Genomic DNA, 19,237 nt, shown 5'->3' with positions numbered 1-19,237 from the left:
ATTTTCGCCCCCGTTTTATTTTCCACCCTTTTGCCCTCTCCTTGGTCGGGCGAATTTAAAACGGGGCAGTTCAAATTATACCTCATGATTTCTTAAACGGAACTATGACTGGGCAAATTTATTTTTAACAGGGCAAAATTATTCACAAGTTCAAAAGGGCGAAAATAACACGGGGCGAAAATAACCCTGTATACAGTGGTCTATTCTATTGCCGCTCCGAAATTTTTAACAAGAATGCATGCATGTGCAATACATGCAATAATATGAACAAACAGACGTTCTCCCAGCAGTTCATAGAGGAAGCACTGATACGGTGACCTGTTTGATATGAGTGAAATTGCTGCCGTAGAACTCCTAATGGCAGGTGAGTTATCAGTTGCAGGGTTAATTGTCCCTAAAGCTTGAATATCAGCTTGGTGGCATTAAAAAATAGAGGGGGTGGGTGGGATATCTTCCCTTACAGGGGGTTGAGGGGGGAATACCACTGAGATTAGCCAGAGAAATTCCCTGGCCCCGGGGTCATTTGGACAACCTTGGCATTAAATGTTTCCAAAGTAGGCAGGGGCGTAGCAACCTTATTCTGTAGGAAATGTAACTTGAAAGCCTGGTCCCACCCCCACCACAGGAACTAGAGGGGTTGGTCGAGGTCATGTGTCGTGTTGTGTCTGAATATGTGAGTACATTTGTCAATCATCAGATAAGGAAAATAATTATACCATTATAATAGCCAAGGGTTTCGATTTGATCAACCCATATAATTTATTGCAGTTTATTATTACTTGGCATGATAATATTGGGTCTATATTATTTAAGAGGCGTAGTCACAAACTTAAAAGTGGGGGGGGGGGCTCAACTCCAGAAATTCTTTGACAAGCAAATAAAAAAAAAACAACCATAAAAGGGGGGGGGCTCAACTCCAGAAATTCTTTGTCAAGCAAAAATAAAAAAGAAAAAAAAGGGAAGTTCCCTAAACTCGAAAATCATATTTCGTGGGGGGGGGGGGGGGGGGGGGGGGGGGTCCATTCAATGAATATTTCCTATAGTAAAGGTAATGTTGGGGGAAACTAGCTGTGATTTTTTTTATTTTTTAAAAAGTGGAGGGGGGCACGGACATATTCTTGCCCCCCCCCCCCGAATCTGAAAGTGGGGGTGGGTGGGTAGTGCCTATGCTGTGCCCCCCCCCCCTTGACTACGCCTACATGTATGTATTTTTATTTTTTAAGTTGTATTGAATAATGAGTTTACTTCAATTTTAATATTCCTGAATCAAAGCATAGGAAGTAATGAAGACTTTTAAAAGGGGAATCTAATTTCGAAATATGCATAAATGGCAGATTACCAGAAAAATTGACATCTTATATGTTACAGAATGAGAACTGCCACGTGGCGTTCTGTGAGAACCAGCAGTGGTAGGTGGCGGTGGTGTTGTTTGGTCTTGTGGTACCCCCCTCTACCTTATAGCAGAGATCTTCAGGGTACTGGCAGCATTCGCTAAGACGCAGGACGTGGCAGCCAGTCTGTGGCAAACACTGGAAGCCTCACAGGTAACCACTGAAATACTGCTCTTTTCTACACTGTATATCTTTATTGATGTTAAGTGTGTTTATTGCATTGCATTCTCCTCTCGTTTTCCCTATATTGTACTTTATGTACATTTATGTGGATTTACTAGATTAATTTGTTTGATAATTTGTTTTAAAGAATCTGACCACAGTTCTGAGCAGCAGTTCCTCTCAGAGTGGAATCCAGGAAAATGTTAATTTGTTTTTTCAGGTTATAAATAATCTCTGTTCTTTTTATAAACCTCCAGCCTAAAAACAACAGAACTACCAATCTTGCTGTACACATAGAAATTTATCAAGAGACCAATACACTTGTAATTACATATTGTGTCTCTAATGCTTGTAAGAGTTATGTACCTTTGATGTCGGTTTTTCCCTATAGGTGGAGCTGGAGGAGGTGGAGACCCAAGCGGAGGAATTTCCCATGACGCGAGCTTTTCTGTCCTTACTGGACTCCCTCACTAACATTCCTGTTCCCCCAGGCCTATGGGCTGCTCTCAGGGCCCCAGGATTTCAACCCTTCCTCAAGTTTGTCAAGAATGTTTGAGAAGTTTTAACACCAGCAGTTACAAGAATCCATCCGAAAAGGTTGGATATAAGATTTTTTAAAATGTTTTTTTCAATCTTGTTGATAAATACATACACTGTACTACCATCAAGTAAAAAAAGATTACAGCTGGAAATGAACAATACACAGACAAAAAAGGTAGAATTAAAGAGATTGAAACAATAAATTTTTTATTAGCTCTACTGGTCACAGACCAGAAGAGCTTATGTGATAGTATGGTGTCTGTCGTCTGTCTAGCTGTCCGTCTGTCTGTAAACATTTTTTCAAAACGCTACTCCTCCTACAGTTTTGGTCTGATGCTAATATAACTTGGCACACAAGTAGACTACACTAAGATACATAAGATAGAGCATTGGTTTTTATTTCGATGAACAGCGCTGCAATTGTTACTTAAAATAGAAATGTCTTTTGTTATATCCTTTGTTATAAGTACAAACCAGTAGAGCTACAGTCTTGACAGAGACTTCTGGTTTTAAAATTGTATCTGTCATTTGCCTTGATATTAAATGAAAATTTGGTTATTATGTGTGATTTATTGCCAAAGGTAATTGAGTTGCAAGTGACTGTTTAAGAATCCCTTGTATACAACTGCAGGATTGATTTCTTTCAAGTAAATGTAAAATTAAGCTTTAATTACAGTGGAAGCTGTCCAGTGACTGTCTGAGGATCCTGTGTAATCTGTTGTAGGATTGATTTCTTTAATTACAGTGGGAGGTGTCCATTGACTGTCTAAGGATCCTGTGTAAGCTCCTGTGGGAGTATGAGGTGGTGGGAGGTGACCTTGGGGAGGAGCTTGTCGAGGTACAGATGGGGGCGTGGTGCCCGCTAACAAGTCACCGGGGTACATCCTGATGCTACACCTACTGAAGGACCCCCACTTCCTGTCCAAGGTGAGATTCATGAATATATTTTCCTGTTTAAATGGATATCTTTATTGAGGATTTTTTTTTAATTGTGCTGGGAGGTGGAGACATGTGCTTTGTTTTGTTAAGAATTGAAGTTACATAATTATTTCAGGTGTTGAAAGTACTGGATGACAGTGTACGATAACTTGAAACATACAAGGCTATACCAGGTAAATAGTGATTAAAGAAATTCAGGTGTTTGAAATTGTGTTGTAAAGTATTTAAATTTGTTTGGTTGATTGAACTGGCTAAATGTTAAATAGGTTAATTTGATCGGTTGGATGGACAAGATGATGTTATGTGATGTAATTTGAATGGTTAATATTACTGGCCAATGCTAGGAGAGTATGAGATTTAATTTGATTGGTTGATTGTATTGACTGATGCTAAGAGAGTTAATTTGATTGGTTGATCTGTACAGGACAGGAGGCCCTAGAGTCTGCAAGTCTGCTGTGTTTACAGCTGATAGAGACCAGTCTGGAGAAGTCCGGGACGTTCCTGGACGCGTGTCGCGAGACGGGAGCCTCCGGCCCTCCGCCATGGATCGTCTTCTCCTGAGTATTAATCCACGCAGCGGGAAAGCCGACCACCTCGTTCTTTGTCCTCCTATATTGTGTGATCATGGTCACAATTTGTGTTTTATAATCTTGTAGGTTTAAACAGTTCAGCATTCCTCTTCCTGAGCATGCCCAGTCAGCGATGAAGATCCTGTATCGAGTGTGTCACTCGGCTCCCGTCCAAGTGGCCCTCGTCAATCTGTTCACATCAAATCAGGTAACAGTACACTGTATAGAGAGAAAATAACTTGCTGTGTTAATATTCGCTATATCCACAGTGTTAACAAATCCGTGAATTCAAGAAATTGTGAATAAATTTTCAATAATCTCCATGTTCTATTTGGAAATTTGAGAACAGACTACGATAAATTTATATAGGTGTAGTACATGGTCATTTCAACAATTACGAGTAGTACTGTCATTCAATCAATTTTAATTATCACGCTTTACTTTAATTCAAATCTGCAGATAATAATTTGTGTTTGTTCAAAAGCTGGTTTAATAGCCAACGCTACGTGTTTCATCAATCAAAACACGTGGACCATGGGTTTTGATTACTTGTGCGTAACTAATGTTACCATGTGTATTTTTTACCTGCATTCTCATGCATATTAGTTCATGTAGTTTTTATCGAGATTTTGGTTTTAAAAAATCATTCAAATAAATATCGAACTTACTGATGATAAGGAAGGATATTATTTCGTAAAACAACATAAACCCATTTATTTCCGTCCAGTGGTTTTTTGCAGCATTGTATTGAAGATCTTGGGTGCACATGCACTCATCGTAATAGCATATAGGAAAGTCATTTGACGTTTAGGGACTAATAATAACTGCATTTGTGTTAATTAATCATTTATAAAAATCTAACAATTTTATAATAACCTACCCGGTTGTTTGGGAAATAAAGACATCACGCTGATTAATGTGGTTTACATGTAGCTATGGTATGGATTAAATGGAGACAAGGGAAATAACTTTTATTACATACCCAAGTCCGCAAATTCAAGAAACCGCAATCGTGTCAGATGAGAGAAAAACGTGAAAATTACAACTCGTGAAATTAATCCCTTATACAGTAATTTGATTAAGACACCAATTTTTCCTTGAACTGAGAATTATTTCATTATTTCAAGTCTGGTTGACACAAAAAAAGGTTACATAATACACTGTCTAGTTCCAGAATTAGATAAATGGGTACACTAGATTGTTATTAGGGTTCTTTAGAAATCTTATGCCATGTAATTCTTGGTTTACATTATTGTATCACATAAAATTCATTATTCCAGACCTCTCATCTGGAGCTGATCCATGGATTTGTGAAAAGTCTGGAAGTGGAGGAACCACAACAATTGGTGGAGAAGACAATCCACTTACCTGAGGATGAGGGTAGGTACTTATTAGTGTGAAGAGAGAGAGAGAGAGAATCCACTTACCTGAGGAGGAGGATATTTTAAAATTGTGTGGAGAGAGAGAGAGAGACAGAGAGAGAGAGAGAGAGAGAGAGAGAGAATGGTATATACTCAGTAGTGTGGAAAGAGAGAGAGAGAGATAATCCACTTACCAGAGGAAGAGGGTATGTACTCAGTAGTGTGGAGACAGAGAGATAGTCCACCTACCAGAGGGAGAGAGTATGTACTCAGTAGTGTGGAGAGAGAGAAAGAAAGAAGGATAGAGAGAGAGAGAGAGAGAGAGAGAAAATTCACTTACCAGAGGGAGAGGGTATGTACTCAGTAGTGTGGAGAGAGAGAGAGAATCCACTTACCAGAGGAAGAAGGTATGTACTCAGTAGTCTGAAGAGAGAGAGAGAGAAAGATAGAGAGAGATAATCCACTTACCAGAGGAAGAGGGTATGTATTATTTAGTGTGGAAAGAGAGAGAGAGAAAAAATCCACTTACCAGAGGAAGAGGGTATGTACTCAGTAGTCTGAAGAGAGAGAGAGAAAGAAAGAAAGAAAGAGAGAGAGATAATCCACTTACCAGAGGAAGAGGGTATGTACTCAGTAGTGTGGAGAGAGAGAGAGAGAAAGAAAGATAGAGAGATAATCCACTTACCAGAGGAAGAGGGTATGTATTCTTTAGTGTGGAAAGAGAGAGAGAGAAAAAATCCACTTACCAGAGGAAGAGGGTATGTACTCAGTAGTCTGAAGAGAGAGAGAGAAAGAAAGAAAGAGAGAGAGATAATCCACTTACCAGAGGAAGAGGGTATGTACTCAGTAGTGTGGAGAGAGAGAGATAGAAAATTCACTTACCAGAGGGACAGGGTATGTACTCAGTAGTGTGGAGACAGAGAGATAATCCACCTACCATAGGGAGAGAGTATGGACTCAGTAGTGTGGAGAGAGAGAGAGATAATTCACTTACCAGAGGAACAGGGTATGTACTCAGTAGTGTGGAGAGAGCGAGAAAGAAAGAAAGATAGAGAGAGAGAGAGAAAATTCACTTACCAGAGGGAGAGGGTATGTACTCAGTAGTGTTGAGAGAGAGAGAGAATCCACCTACTAGAGGAAGAGGGTATGTACTCAGTAGTGTGGAGAGAGAGAGAGAAAGAGAGAGGGAGAGCGAGAGAAAGAGAGAGAGAGATAATCCACTTACCAGAGGGAGAGTGTATGTACTCAGTATAGTTGAGAGAGAGAAAGAGAGAGAGAGTAGAAATTTTAGCAAAGATTTAATTTTGGCATTGTTAGCGAGGCTGCTGAGATGGCTATAATTACATATCGCTAAAAATTTATTGCGTATTATTTGTAATAGGTTCTTTAATGAGCATTTTTAAATCGCTAAAATTACATTTGCTTAAAAAAAATACCAGTTCTTAAGAACAAATTGCCAAATTTGTGTCTTGCTAAATTTCCATATGCGAAATTTACAATGAATCCCTCCCCCCACCCTTCCCTTTTTTTAACGTGGGCAAATTTGAAATAACATTATCTCATTTTTAATATGTAATTGTCTTTTTAGAACGCCCTGTAATGATTTCTCAGTCCTGGTTGCTGAAGCTGATTGCCATTGAACTGCAACTGACTGCACTGAACCGTCAAAGGTCACACACACTGAGGTTAATGAAAGCCCTGCTGGATGATGGGTCAGAAGGTCAATCAGGTAAGGTCAAGTTCAAAGGTCACACAAGCGAGGTTAATGAATGTTTTGATCCATGTGTATTAAGGGGTTAAAATGGTAAAGTCAAGTTTAATACAAAAAATCAAAATGGTCTGATTTGCTAAAGAAAGTAATAGATATGATTCTCACAGTGTTACAGCCAGCATTAGGAGACGAAGCTGACCTGACGTATGACAGATTTACAGAACAGAGTCTACAGACATCTTATCTGTCTCAGACAGCCAGGCCGTTCAGAAGTAAGCAAAGAAAAACATAAAAAATTATCACACTGCTCTTCTTTTGCTCATAAAATCTTGTTCAGACTTTATTTTCCTTTTTCAGGCCCCCAAGTGTTCAGGAAGTTGCTAGGACTTCTGGATGAATTTGACTTTTCACAAGGCTATCCTCCTACAATGAAGGTGGAGTTTTTTGAATTGTCGATGATTGAACAAGCCATTAAAAGTGTAGAGACTCGGACCGAACAGGACATTTTGTATTGTGATTTTAAACGACTTTACTGCCTACTGATGAACGAACTGAACAACTACCAGGGCAATATCATGGTGACTCAGAGACCTTGAGTTTTAGAGGTGAGATCGATATCATGGTGACTCAGAGAATGTGAGTTTTAGAGGTGAGATCAATATCATGGTGACTCAGAGACCACAAGTTTTAGAGGTGAGATCGATTATCCCAGTTATTAAGCATTTAAGATCCTTCCCTACTTAATCCTCTTTGTGTCAGGTGATGTAAAGCTAGCTACACAGTCTCTCTTTCCAGCCCAATCTTATGCCATTGATTTCACTCTTCTCTATGATGGCTGTCTCTTTCATGGTGTCTTAATTTCTTTGACCTGCCTCCAAAGATGTCAACATTTCAGCAAAACAATAAAATTTCATAAATTTTTCAGGAAGAGGAGAATATTCTGCATCACGTGGTGCTATGTGACAGGAACTGTCCACCAAACAGCAGGCTCTGGAGGCGTGGCGTCAGGTGACAGAGGTTCTGCTGACCGCGTGTCCTGAGGACCTACTGACCACCGAGGACAGACAGACCGTACTGTGCGAGCTGCTACAGGAACTACAGAGAAAGGTAGAACAACATCTGTGTGTCTTGTTTACCAACTCAAAGGTATTGGGTATTAACCTCTTAGAAAATGAATATCTAACCAATGCTAACTTTGGACCCAATTTCATTTCTGTGCTAAAGGTTAAAGTGTAAGTCTTGCTAAAATTATTATATGAGACTTGAATTGTATGAAGAAAGGTAACATTTCTTTTAATCTTTTCACAGATATTCTTGTTGACAGATTGGGGGGGGGAGAGAACAAATATATTTGATTTTAGGGAAAGAAAAAGTTGTGATATTTCTTTGCAAGATACTGCATTCAGTAATGATAATTAAAAAGCTATTCATTATTTTAAGGTGACAGAGGATGAAGCGTTGACAGAGTTAACTGCCCCTGTGGCTGAGGTCATTCTTACTCTGATCGACAAATCTACGTCAGTGTTTCTGTCAGGATTCTGACACTGACGACGAAACCTCACACTTCCTCACCATGCTGGACTCCACAGCAGGTCAAGGTCAAATAGGGTCATGGGGTCAAGTGTCAGGAACCCAATTTGCTTCCTCCCTTCAACTGGTACTTACAGGAGTGATAGATCACATTCTGCTCTCAAGTAAGAATATATCAAAATATCTGAAGTTTACATGTACATACTTTTTTGCTGAAAAGAAATTTTTCAAGTGTATGTTCATAAAACTATAATTTCAAACAACTTTGTACAAAAATAAGAAATTTTAATCAATATCTAGTTCTGTTAAGGTGGTGGCAAGCAGTAGAGAGAAAGAGCCAATCTATATGGAGCCCTGCTGTTAATTATCTAAAAATTGTTCAGAAACCCAAGTCACTGACTCACATAGATACAGGTATGTCTAAGTAGATGTAAGAATATAGTTGGACACAGACAACCAGTTATTTTGCTATACATTCCTTTATAACGTACATAAAAAATATTTTAAAAAATTATACCGGCTCAACTTACCTGAAACTTGGCACAGAGTAAGACCATTTCAAGTCCAAAAATTTACCAAGTTCTCAGGAACATTCATAGTGTGCAAGTCCTTTTATGGCATTGCAAATAACCCCTACCCTGCAAATGGCCGATAAAAGTTTTAAATAGGAATATCTAGGGAAACCTTTTAAAATCTTCTTTGCAAGTATACTTAGTGATATTTATAGGGAATCATCCTCAGGTATTGTAGATTCTAGTTTGTTCAAATAATGACCCACTTGGGGGTCAAACTTCAAGCCCCCCCCCCCCTCCCCACCCTCAGTTTACTTTCAGTTCTGATCTGATATGTGCTTTTTTCTAGTTAATTGCTCAGGAGAGTGATGTGGCCCCTTGGCCTCTTGTTTCACTTTCTCTTCAAGGAAAGGTTAAATATGGGCCTCTTTACACCCTTCCTACTATGCACTTAAAAGCAAAATTTCCCATTATTATCATTTTTTAAATTTTTTTCAGACCCTCTCCTTTCCATTTATGCCCAAAAATAACCGCTTTCTACTCCATAAACACCCCAAAGAATTTTTAATAAAAAAAACTATTTTTAAACTGGAACTACTTTGAGTGGTCAATGAAATAGGGGTAAAATTAGTAGTCTGTAACCAGTTGAAAGTAAGATGTCAAAGCCTGAATGTCAACTAAACTCCACAGATTTTGCTCTTTACCCTTAGCAAAATCAAATTGATTGAATTTTGATTTATTTTGTAGTTGTTTTCTGAGCATTGGATTTTCATTGTTTTTTGATTTGCAAAGAAATCAATTGTGCCTCCTTGCTAAATTGTATGGGAAAAAAGCATTGAAATAGCATTGAACATTGGATTTTGATTTATTTTGCATTGACTTTTGATTGAAAATGGCTGGATTTTTGCGAAATATGTAAATGAGATGAAGGATTAATTTGACATCACGGAAAAATGCAAAATCAATGCAAAACAAATGAAATACAGTATGAAGCATTTATTTGATGTCACTTAGCATTATTGTGACATCACAGAAAAATGTTAAAGTAATACATATAAAAACATTTAAGTGATGTTATGAAACTTGAGAAGTAACATAGAATAAATACATAATTATGGTAACAAACAATATCCAGCATCATGCTCAATGCAAACATTATTACTAATAATCCATCACATGTATCTTTACCAAAATTTTGAATACTTATCTTAAAAATTCACCAGTAGAGTTATAAATTCACGTAAATGAATTACTAACTTCCTATTAATTAAATGTTACACTTGAATGTGTGTGAGACATGATTAAAACCCCAAAATCACTGACACAATAACAGTATACGGTAGTTCCATACATTAATCACATATCACAAAGGCACAATTTGAAGTACACTTCCTTGAATTCCATTTCTATGTTACTCAGCAAATAAGTTTCTCACTTTCTGGACTGTTATTGGTAGTTTTTGTGGAACTGCATTAGTTAAATCTTTTTTTTTCCATTTAACTTTAGACTGCTTTAAATTTATTGAACATTTTCGGTGGCACAGGATCTAACTTCAAATTTTTGCACTTGGAGCATGTACATACTCTGAAAAAAAAAAAACACATTCAAGATATTTATCATTTGATAAATAAATGAATCTTTTAAATAAAAAATAAATGAGAGTCAAGACTGCATGGTGTTTCAAGGTTTGGTGCATAATTAGTAATTCTGTAGTGTAGACTAATTAGTTTATAGTTACACTATCGATGCAGCTCAGCAGTGGACACCAGCAGTGTTGCTTAAACAAAGAGCATAGATTAACTTAATTTGATCAGAAAGCATGTGATGGAAATTAAGCCCCATCTTTGTTTACATAAGACTTCCTTGGAGAGTGAAATTTAATACTTGGCATGTTCCCCCTCTCTGAAATTCCACAGAATGTGTAATGATGGGTAAAATAATGCTATAAACAGTGATTAAGAATAAATTTTGAGAAAAAAAGAAATAACTTACTTCCTGAGAAAACAATGTATCCATTATTTGTATGGCATCTACTTCAACAGCACCATCTTTTCATCACCTTCAATATCACTTGTCTGTCACAAAACAACACTAGCTGTCTTCATCATTCTTAGATTCTACACAACTTTTTGCCATATATAATATGAATAGTTTAGTCCACAGGGAAGAACACAACAAAATGTTGATCATTTCCATCAAAGTACATCATGGCTTCTAGCTTGTCTGGATGCAGCGCCAGCAGAATTTGAAATGGCTGATAAAGTGACGTAGAGTAATCACGTGATTTTTATCAGCCTCTCCCTGGATATGTTTACAGCTGGTCAGCACTAATATAACCAGCAATATACACAGCTGATAAAGCTACCATTTATTTCTGAATCAATGCTTCAGAAAATAAATACAAATTCAATCATGGATTTACCAAAGAGATCACTTCATGTGTAATTTGTTATTGGTATGACATCATATAAATTCAAAATAAATGCAAAATAAATGCATTGAAACAACATTTCCTGTACGAAATGTTCCGCCTGGAATATAGGGGGAATTGAGGCGTACTTGGAGAGGCGTCAATTTGTCTCTCTACATATATGGTGATGCACAGGTTCCGGGCGTAACTTAGGCGGAAACCAAGCGTAAATGGGCAGGAATTTGAGGCGAAAAATGCAAATGAGCTACGCCCGGAAAAATAAATGACGCCCTTAAAAAAAATTACACCTGGAAACTAAAATGACGCCTGGAATAGAATTACGCCTGAATTGTCCTTATTATTATATAATACTATGTGACCTAAAAACCTATATATTTACCATGTTAACAAAGAAAAACATTCAGATTATGATTTACAATGTTAAAGCTAAAAATTTTGCTTTTTGAACTGTAAGAAAACATAATGACAGCTGGTAATTACAGTAACATATATCATTAACAAGACAGTGTAGAAAAATAACATGAATTTTGTGTATTAGGGACACTAAAACACGACCACCATGATTGAGTGTGTATTTAGAATTAAATTAACTTTTTTACAATACCTGTACATTTTATCACTTCAATAATTATACTGAAACATTTTAGTTACTGACTGATTACAATTCTTCATTTACTCAGCAGATTACACTGTCAGTTAGATTCTCACTGCAGCCTCTATCAGACTGATATTTCTCAAAATGTGTGCAAGGACAAACTCAAATATCCAAAGTAATTTTAGGGTCAACCAGTTATAACTATCATAGTACATAATCATAATCAAATTTACTCAAATAGGTACTAGATATTCATGATCACACCTACCAGCAGACACTGTGTCATCCTCAAGAAGAGTAAAAGCCTTAACATTGAGATATCTGCATTTCCTGTTTCACTCACACTAAACTCCCTCCTTCATGATCAAATTCAAACTTAACCTCCTTTCTGAAATGACCCTTAATTGATAATTAAATTGACCAATCAGAGGCTTTTACTTCTCCTGAAAGTTCCAGGCGTAATTTTTGTTTCTATTTTCCTGCCATTTTACGCCCGGAAAATCTGAACTTCCCAGTTGACGCCCGGAAATTACAAATGACGCCTGTAAGACGTCTCTTCTACTGAGGCGTAACTCTATGAAAATTCCGTCTCCGCCTCAAGTACGCCCGGAATTTGCCAATTCCTGCTCAATTCCACCCAAATTCCAGGCGGAATCCGCCTTTGAAATTCATACAGGTTATTGAAAAAATCAAATTTCAATCATTCCAAAATCAATGGTCTGAAGATTTTTGAATTGGATTCAATCAAAAATAAATGCATAACCAATGTTCAATGTATTTTCAAGACAAATAAAATCAAAAATCAATGCAAATATAGCATTTGTTTTTGCTAAGGGTACCTTGTTGCATGCATGGATCGACATTAAATTGTATGTATAATGATCTTCAAGTGTTTTATGAAATACAAACCTAAATTAGCTTGACAAAGGTTTGCAACAATGTTTCCTTTTCTGACAGAGGCAGGAGGTGATGGGGTTGGGAAGAGGATTTTGGCCGATGCCCACTCTGAGTATGAGCAGCTGAGACGAGAAAATGTACGTATAGCCACCATTGTGTCATACGGCGACAACTTTATGGACATGGTGTGTCGTGATGTGATGGACATGATGTATGTAGGAAGGGTAAAGAAGGAAACTTGATATCCTTGTGTACATGTATTTTTATTTCCACTGGTTTCATATTGAACAGGTTCCAGCAGTGCAAGACCTATATTATAATTATTGTCTGTTGTAGATGCTGGCTCTATCAGTAAGCCACCATTCTCTCTATGGACAAGTTCCAGCAGTGGATGACCTTTCTGTCCTCTAAAGGTTACCTCCAACACCTGGTGAACAGCCTTCTCCATGACGACCAGTCACTACAGACCCTTGTGTCCCCCACCCCCCAACTCAGAGTGCTGTACATCTACCTGTCTAAACTAATGTAAGTCTTCCATTTAACTGCCTTATTCTACCACCACATTTGTCATCATGCATCTAACCAAACATTCATAAATCTGTAACTCATTCAAAAATTGATTTAGCAGTATATAGTCCACTGAATTTCAATATTGATCATGTTGATATTAATTAAATTTAAGGGCTTTGACATATAATACAAAGTCACTGTGTGTCACAGAGTTTACTAGTAAATAGATATATTCAATTACAGACTGCATGTATTTCAGAGTTTGTTGATTTGTGTAGCAGAATCAGCCGTTGGGGCCCAGACCTTGTTACAGTGTGGAGTCATGCAGAGACTGGCTGGATGTGTCTTCTTTGACCTTCGACCTGACTTTGACAGGTGGTTGTATCAGCTGTAGGGTCTTGTGAATGTCTATCATAAGTAATCAAACATGTCAAAGTACATACGTATGAAAATGGCAAAATTATTAATAGCAGTTTAGGATTTACAGTTTGGAAGTTTGTATGTAATTACTCCTACAAGTAAGAGCCTTGGTTAACGTCCCTTCGCTCCTTATATACCCGGCGCCAAGTCAAAAGTATCTCGCCGTGAACCTCTAGCATGCTGGAGTAGTATGTAATATGACTGAATAAGGATTGAGAGTTTTGCCCGATCAAGCATCATAGTACATGTTGATTATTGACCTTTTGTAGTCTTTACAGAGATGTATAGATACAGAGGAGGACTTCCTGCCCAGCCCCATGGCCCGCTATCATCAGCTTCTCTTTGCCGCCCTCAAATTCTGTCTGGCCATGCTGACCTCACTGGGCGTAGAAAACCAGGACTGTGGCAATCAGGTGAATATCTACGACAGCTATATTTGTTTACCCCCTTTCCCCACAGTCACACATTTTAATGTATATATATTATATATATATATATATATATATATATATATATATATATATATATATATATATATACCATTTCCTATTTCTAACACAAAATCATGCATATACCATTTCCCTGCAAACATGCATGCATTTTAATCACACACTTTAAAAAAATTCCGAATTCATTCTATCTCATACTTGCAAAAAACTCATCAAAGAATAAAAGTTATTTTTGTATGGAAGTATAATGTCATAATATTATTTACACTAGACTTTAAAGAAACGTGTTTCACTCTAAAAGGTGCTTGCAGGGAAATGGTAAATTTCTATGACATGAACATTTAGTGTATGTTGCATAACAGTTCAGTAAGATGTAAAGAGTCAATGTAGAGCCCCTCATGGACCCAAAGCAGTATTTAGATAGTTCCCTAGAAAGTCTGTGTATCATTAGAAGAAATTGTCATGTTTTGACCTATGGGTATGGGTGTTCATAGGCAATTTACATGTACTTGTAGACATAACTTCATAGGTTACTTAAAGATAGATTAGAATCGAGTAATTGATACATTTAATAAAAATAATTGTCATGGGAATGTATTTTTTTGGGTGAGGGCAAACCATGAAATCCAGAAATACCAGACCCCCCAAACATTTCACAGTATTGTTCACAATTCCGTGCTGTTATAGGTGATGCAGTTTATCTTATCACACAGAGAAGTTTTCCACTGTATTCTATGAGACAGACAGCCAAGTTTAAGTCTCCGTGCTCTACGCAATCTAATTAAAATTAGATGTTAGATCCGCTCTCATACTTGCTACACTAACATCTGACAACATCCCATAGAGGGTCATATGTTAGTGTAGCAAGACTCGAGTGAGCTTTTCTGATCACATTTTGCTGGCGTCGGTCTGTCCGTCTATCTGTCTGTCCGTCTGTCTGTAAACTTTTCACATTTTCGACTTCTTCTCAAGAACCACTGGGCTAATTTCAACCAAACTTGGCACAAAGTATCCTTGGATGAAGGGTATTCAAGTTTGTTCAAATAAAGGGCCATGCCCTCATTCAAGGGGAGATAATTGGGAATTAATGAAAATTTAGTGGCATATTTTAAAAATCTTCTTCTCAAGAACCACTGTGCCAGGAAAGATGAAACTTATGGGGAAACATCCTCACGTAGAGTAGGTTCAAGTTTGTTCAAATCATGACCCCCGAGGGGTAGGGCGGGGCCAAAATGGCTGACCAAACTTTTACATAGAAATATATATATAGGAAAATTCTTTAAAAATCTTCTTCCCAAGAATGACAAAGCCATAATTCATCATATTTATATGGAAGTATGCACAGGTAGTGTAGATTTAAGTTTGTTCAAATCATGACCCCCCAGGGTAGGACGGGGCCAAACAGCTAACCAAACTTTTACATAGACATATATAGGAAAATTCTTTAAAAATCTTCTCAAGAATGACAAATCCATAATTCATCATATTTATATGGAAACATGTTGCTCAGGTAGTGTAGATTCAAGTTTGTTCAAATCATGACCTCCGGGGTAGGGCGGGGCCAAAATGGCCGACCTAAGATTTTTAAAAATACATATAGGAAAATTCTTTAAAAATCATTTTCTAAAAAATATCAAATCCATGATTGGTCATGGGACTATACTTTTGGATTTAAACTTTACAATAAAAAGTCATTTTCTACTTTTTCCTACCTTTAGTGCTCAGGTGAGCGATGTGGCCCATGGGTCTCTTGTTATGATAGTATTGTTTTTCGAAAGTTTAGTTAAGGGACTACGACCCTCAACTAGTTAGGACAACTCTTTAATTTATAACTTAATTCAAAAAGTCTTTAAATTTAGCTTGAAAATTAAATCTTTTCATGCAACAATTTTCATTATATGCCTCTCAGTGTGCTTCAAGGTTCTTTGCACAGCTCCATAAATCACTTCTTATTTCATATCATATGATAATAAACATTGGTATCTAAAAATGCTTATCTGGATAAAAATTTCTACTTTTAATTAGACCTTTCTGACTAGTTCAAAGAACCTTGAAGCTAAAAACTCGCCTCACCAAAATCATACACTACAAAGAGGAACAACTGCAGTACTTTGCCTGTATCCTTGATGAATGAAGAGTGATAATAGGCAACATAGAAGTTGAATGAAGCTAAATTATGATCTGGGCAACATAATTTTTTTTTCTTTAAAGTTTGGCAACTTCTGCATATTTTAAAATATGTGGATAAATTAAAGCATTGAAAAGCAGATATAACCCTTTCCTCCAGCCTGCTTTAAAATTGGTTCGATGTTTTATGAGATTAGATGATTAATGGATATTTTTTTATCCTATGGAACATTAGAATTAGCAGATTTTATGCCATATGATAGAGTACAACTTAATCCAAATGGCATTTTGAGCTCTACTGGTCAGAGACCAGAAGAGCTTATTCGATAGTAAGGTGTCTGTCATCCAACCATCTGTCTGTATGTCTGTCCGTCCGTCTGTAAACATATTTTGAAAACGCTACTCCTCCTACAGTTTTGGTCTGATTTCAATATAACTTGGCACACAAGTAGACTACTCTAAGATACATAAAATAGTGCACCGGTTTTTCATTTCGATGAACGGTGTTGCCATGGTTACTAAAAATAGAATTTTCTTTGAAATTCCTTTAATATGCTTCTCCTTCAACAGTTTTGGTCTGATTTCAATATTACTTGGCACACAAGTAGACTACACTAAGATACATAAAATAGTGCATCGGTTTTTGATTTCGATGAACGGTGTTGCCATGGTTACTAAAAATAGAATTTCCTTTGAAATTTCTTTAAAATGCTACTCCTCCCACAGTTTTGATTTGATTTCAATATTACCTGGCACACAAGTAGACTACACTAAGATTCATAAAATAGTGCATTGGATTTGAATTTCGATGAACGATGTTGCCATGGTTACTAAAAATAGAATTTTCTTTGAAATTTCTTAAAAACGCTAGTCCTTCTACAGTTTTGGTCTGATGGCAACGGCTTATTTTCTCATCCTTTGTTATAAGTACAAACCAGTAGAGCTACAGTCTCGACAGAGACTTCTAGTTACTTTTAAATTGAGAAATACAATGTACTGTTATTGAGCTATGCTTAATTCATCACTTTATTATGAAAAATGTCTTTGGATTTACATGTATATAAACCATTCTTTGTTTAGGAATTCTGTAAGTCCAAGACCCACTACAGCTTTGTGGAGGCCCTCATAAGGAGAGTAAGAAAACTATTGAGGCTCAACACGGGGAGCAAAAACAGGCACAGGTGGCTCGCTATAGTGAAATGATTACTGTCTATAAAATTTGATATGACTTTTTAACGCTAAGTTCTACTGACTATAATTATAAATTTATTGAGCTGATATTGCATGGAACTTGACCTTTTAATATCTGTTGAAATTAATTTTGTTCATGTAATTAAAGATGTATATGTGAATTAAAAATAAAATGAAAACATCTACAATGAAAAGTTTCTGAATCAGATATCTTGTAATTAGTCCCCTACCGGTGAAACCGGAGGGGACTATAGGTTTCCTCTGCGTCCGTCTGTCCGTTACCGTCAGTCTGTCCCACTTGGTTTTCCACACTTTTTTCTAAACGCTTGCAGATATTGAGCTGAATTTTGGTATGTGAGTGTATCTTAGTGAGTTACAGATCAAGTTTGAATTTCGTTTTGCTTCATTGATTTTTGACAGAATTATGGCATTTTGAATATTTTTCATTCCCACTTGGTTTTCCGCACTTTTTTTTTCTAAACGCTTGTAGATATTTAGCTGAATTTTGGTAAGTGAGTGTATCTTAATGACTTACAGATCAAGTTTGAATTTCGTTTCGCTTCATTGATTTCTGACAGAATTATGGCATTTTAAATATTTTTCATAATCGCTTAATTAAGATCGGGTTCGAACTGCGCTAACTTCCGATTGTCAACAAAAATACGAAGCGAGGAAAAGACGATGGATAAATGAGTTGAATTGTCGTCTTAATGTGTATTATTTTATTAGATTTAAGGCATTTACAACTTGAAAATCTTTCAGTTTAAACTTGGACATGACTTTTGCACATTAAAAAAATGACATCCTGAAGAAAAAGGGGAACCTGGTAGGGGACATGTTTTGCTTATGCAATACTCTCAGAATGCTTGTTGTTTTGGGATTACATACACAGTCAAACCCTGTGTTATTTTGTGTCCAATATGTCCAAGAAAAAATTCTAATATAGTGTTTAATTAATTTATTTTAAGTAACATATAACTAGATTAAAAGGATTTAATAGATTTATTTTAGATCAAAGGGCATATATTATTCTAGTCCAGTATAATCAGAACTCCACAGTGTGCACTGCATAATAGCTAGAGGGTCAAATTGATAGAAATATACATAATAATATTTTTTTCTTTCTTCATGCTCACAAATAGTTACTGTGGTTTTATCAATATTTGTTGAGCACCAATTTTTAGCTCTACTGGTCAGAGACCAGAAGAGCTTATGCAATGGTAATGCGTCCGTCGTCCGTTCGTCTGTCTGTCTGTCTGTCTGTCTGTCTGTAAACAATTTTTCAAAATGCTACTCCTCCTACACTTTTTTTTTAATTTCAATATAACTTGGCACACAATAAGACTACACTAAGATACATAATTCTGTGTATCGGTTTTCGATTTCAATGAATGGTTGCCGTGGTTGCTAAAAATAGAAATTTCTGTGAAATTCTTTCAAAATGCTTCTCCTCCTACAGTTTTGGTCTGATTTCAATATAACTTGGCACACAAGTAGACTACACTAAGATACATAATTCTGTTTATCGGTTTTTGATTTCGATGAACGGTGTTGCCGTGGTTACTAAAATAGAAATTTCTGTGAAATTCTTTCAAAATGCTACTCCTCCTACAGTTTTGGTCTGATTTCAATATAACTTGGCACACAAGTAGACTACACTAAGATACAGAATTCTGTATATCAGTTTTTGATTTCGATGAACGGTGTTGCCATGGTTTTTAAAAATAGAAATTTCTCTGAAATTCTTTCAAAATGCTACTCCTTCTACAGTTTTGGTCTGATTTCAATATAACTTGGCACACAAGTAGACTACACTAAGATACCTGCATACGGAATATTTATATCTCAGTTGATTCGATATGCTAGAGCATGCTCTACGTATGAACAATTTCTTAAACCAAG

The 19,237-nt window shown here is 36.7% G+C and overlaps 1 pseudogene; it reads left to right on the top strand.

Annotated features, from left to right (window-relative positions):
- Window positions 1-263: 263 nt before the first annotated feature.
- Window positions 264-14,858, top strand: LOC134242485 (nuclear pore complex protein Nup205-like; annotated as a pseudogene).
- The last annotated feature ends 4,379 nt before the right edge of the window (window positions 14,859-19,237 follow it).

This window comes from Saccostrea cucullata, unplaced genomic scaffold (assembly GCF_032062105.1).
Source record: "Saccostrea cucullata isolate Sc308-1 unplaced genomic scaffold, CSIRO_AGI_Scuc_v1 ctg2741, whole genome shotgun sequence".
Lineage (NCBI taxonomy): Eukaryota > Metazoa > Mollusca > Bivalvia > Ostreida > Ostreidae > Saccostrea > Saccostrea cuccullata.
The sequence above is the reverse complement of the archived record's forward strand: the minus strand, read 5'-3'. Positions and strand labels throughout refer to the sequence as shown.